The sequence below is a fragment of the Pongo abelii genome, chromosome X (assembly GCF_028885655.2).
Source record: "Pongo abelii isolate AG06213 chromosome X, NHGRI_mPonAbe1-v2.0_pri, whole genome shotgun sequence".
NCBI classification, from domain to species: domain Eukaryota; kingdom Metazoa; phylum Chordata; class Mammalia; order Primates; family Hominidae; genus Pongo; species Pongo abelii.
Genome location: NC_072008.2, coordinates 121,933,909 through 121,937,672, shown reverse-complemented (window position 1 = coordinate 121,937,672; position 3,764 = coordinate 121,933,909). Strand labels below are relative to the sequence as shown.

Sequence of the window (3,764 nt, the reverse complement as noted above, 5' to 3'; positions counted from 1 at the left end):
TTGCCAGGACAATGGGGAAAATGTCTCCAGGGCATGCCAGAGACCTTCGTGGCAGCCCCTGCCATTACAGGCCCAGAAGCCTAAGAGGAAAAAAATGGTTTCCTGGGCTAGGCCTAGGGCCTCCCTGCCCTATGCAGCATAGGGACTTGGTGTCCTGTATTTGAGCTGCTTCAGCCATGGCTAAAACTGGCCAAGGTACAGCTTAGGCCATGGCTTCAGAGGGTGCAAGCCCAAAGCCATGAGAGCTTCCATATGGTGTTGGGTGTGAAAGTGCACAAAAGTCAGAAACTGAGGTTTGGGAACCTCTGCCTAGATTTCAGAGGATACATGGAAATGCCTGGATGAAGTGGGTGGGTCGCCCCTTCACACCTGTGGGTGTTTCTCGTTGGGTGGAATGAGAGACTTGGAAAAGAAAAAGACACAGAGACAAAGTATAGAGAAAGAAATAAGGGGACCCAGGGGACCAGCGTTCAGCATATGGAGGATCCCACTGGCTTCTGAGTTCCCTTAGTATTTATTGATTATTTGTCGGTGTTTTTTAGAGAGGCGGATGTGTCATGGTCACAAGACAATAGTGGGGAGAGGGTCAGCAGACAAACACGTGAACAAAGGTCTTTGCATCATAGACAAGGTAAAGAATCAAGTGCTGTGCTTTAGATATGCATAGCTATAAACATCTCAATGCTTTGTTAAGCAGTATTGCTGCCCGCATGTCTCACCTCCAGCCCTAAGGCAGTTTTTCCCTATCTCAGTAGATGGAACGTACAATTGGGTTTTATACCGAGACATTCCATTGCCCAGGGACGGGCAGGAGACAGATGCCTTCCTCTTGTCTCAACTGCAAGAGGCATGCCTTCCTCTTATACTAATCCTCCTCAGCACAGACCCTTTACGGGTGTCGGGCTGGGGGACGGTCAGGTCTTTCCCTTCCCACGAGGCCATATTTCAGACTATCACATGGGGAGAAACCTTGGACAATACCTGGCTTTCCTAGGCAGAGGTCCCTGCGGCCTTCTGCAGTTTTCGTGTCCCTGGGTACTTGAGATTAGGGAGTGGTGATGACTCTTAAGGAGCATGCTGCCTTCAAGCATTTGTTTAACAAAGCACATCTTGCACAACCCTTAATCCATTTAACCGTGAGTTTGACACAGCACATGTTTCAGAGAGCATGGCGTTGGGGGTAAGGTCACAGATTAACAGCATCTCAAGGCAGAAGAATTTTTCTTAATACAGAACAAAATGGAGTCTCTTATGTCTACTTCTTTCTATACAGACACATTAACAATCTGATCTCTCTTGCTTTTCCCCACATTTCCCCCTTTTCTTTTCGACAAAACTGCCATCGTCATCATGGCCCGTTCTTGATGGTCGCTGTCTCTTCGGAGCTGTTGGGTGCACCTGCAGACTAACAACAGACAAAACAGGCACACAAGGATTAATATGAAATTTATAATCATAGTACTTCCAATGGTCTTAACCCAAGTGACAGGGTTAAGATTTGCAAGGCCATCAGCAACTCCTGTAATTGCCTTAGTTCCTGGCACCAAATTTAAATGGGCTTTTGATGCTTCGAAAATTTGTTCTTTTAATTTGGAAATGTCTAAAGTGAGATTATCTTCTCTTCCTTGTAGATGGCGTCTAACCATATCCCAGTGATGCTCAGACTCATTATAAATTTGGGGTGTAATACAAAAATCTGACGTATTCCAGTCACATTGTAACTGGAAATGATATTCTAAGCTCATGAGTCTGTCTCCCATCCAAATGACAGTTTGTCTAAGATCATTAATTTGATTTGCCAATTTTTGATCAATACCAGATTGTGAATTCCACAGTCTTGTAGAATTTTTTTGTCAATCATTAACAAAGTTTACTGACTGAACAGAAGAGTGCAATGCAACTCCTGCCACAGCAGCCGTGGCTGTGACTGCAATTAGTCCCATAATCACTGCAATTAAAGTAAAAATGAATCTTTTGGATCTATTTAAAATGCCTTTTAATACTTCAGTCAAAATATGGATGGATGGTGAGGCCTCCCACAGTCGGTCCATGGACACAGGGATCCACACACCTTCTCTTGCTCTCACCAGCAGAATACGGTGCTGCTGATTAAAAGTTGAATCAATGCAAGTAAACAATCTGCAATTTTCACAGGTTATAGTTTGTGAGTCTGGTTTAATAACTATATTTCCTACAACTAGCATATAAGGGGGCTTTACGCAACTTTGTAAAGGAACCGTTAGACTGGAATTTAGGTCGATAGTATAAAATGGCTTATGGTCTCTTGTTTCTAAAGTTTGATTTCCAGACCAAATCCTAATGCGGTGTGAGGCCACAGTAAGCCTCCACAATTCTGGATGTTCAGGACCAGAGACAGGACTTATTACTTTTGGTCTTGGGGTAGAGATTCCTTTTTCTCCCCATTCCCAAAGGTAGAAAGACTGTCATTTTTTATGCTTATATTTGTCTAGACTTTCTATTAAGTCGCTATCAACAGCTGGACTCACTTGTGCACTTGGACACAACTGAGTTTGTCCTGAGCAATTGTGGTAGAATTGACCTCGAGGTGCCCAATCTATAATAGTTCCGAATTCACTGTTTTGTAATATAACCGCACTATTGGCCACACATTCTTCCCAAACTAAGGCTTCTGTATTTTTTGATCCTTTGGAAATTTCCTTGGGGCAAGGTTTCCCTTTAGGTCTAAATTTTAATGATCTTTGGTAAGAAAAGTCTTGTAAATAATTTACCCGTGGCCTGAGTGACATCCCGCTTACCATGTGATAAGTAAATCTACTGTTAGGACTGACAGTAGGTACTTCTACCAACCAATTTTGGACTGCAGGCATTAAGCATCCTGTTGCTCTCCCTAGGCAAATAGGAGGATAATGATACCCAATGCAAATATTTATCATCATCCCTTCTTCTTCAGGTTTGGCAGGGCAGCGATCATCTGTGGGGCCAGGTACCCATACACTATCATGAACATATACTTCTATAGGATTATCCATCCATGTGACTGCCTGAATTAAGGACAGGAAAGGCACATAGGCCCAGTAGGTATAATTAGCTGCAGCTGCTCCTGCAGGCATAGGGAGACTTACCACCGTTGATACAATCATCAAGGCTGCAAGCAGCATACTCTCTGGAGTTTGTGTCACCTTTGTGTTCTCTAGACATTTTGTAGCTAACTGCGTCAGCTTCTTTAGTTGTGCCCAAGTCGGCAGCTCTGCCTTCTTGGTGGATGGCAACTTCATCTGTTCTTCTGATATCACTATTTCGTTCATCTTGTGAGCCGACGGTGCTCGATTGCGGTGTCTCCATCTCCGCAGAGGTGCTTTTCTTTGCATCTCCGATGGGTTCATTGTAGAACTTCAAATGTCTAGTGGGTATCCAAACAGGAAGCTGATTTTCTCCTGGTGAAACACAAGCAAAACCTCTCCCCCACGTTATCACCTTCCCTATTTCCCATGTCTTATTTTTATTATCTTTCCACCAAATCAATTTTCTTTCATGTGGGCTGTTCTTTTTTACCAGTAAGATGTTGTTCTGCAGAAGTAGTAGTCTGATTTCTATAAATGTTTAAAAAATTTAAAGTATAGAGTGCTAGATTAAGTTGCATCTGAGGAGTGGTACACTCCTTACTGTCTCCCCCTTCTTTTTGTTTAACTAATTGAGTTTTGAGTGTTCTATTAGTTCTTTCGACTATGGCCTGTCCTTGGGAATTATAAGGAATTCCTGTTGTATGTGAAATTTTCCACTGA

The 3,764-nt window shown here is 43.1% G+C and overlaps 1 pseudogene; it reads right to left on the bottom strand.

The window, feature by feature from the left end:
* Window positions 1–1,179: 1,179 nt before the first annotated feature.
* LOC129052864 (endogenous retrovirus group K member 6 Env polyprotein-like) lies at window positions 1,180–3,365 on the bottom strand (annotated as a pseudogene).
* Between the last annotated feature and the right edge of the window lie 399 nt (window positions 3,366–3,764).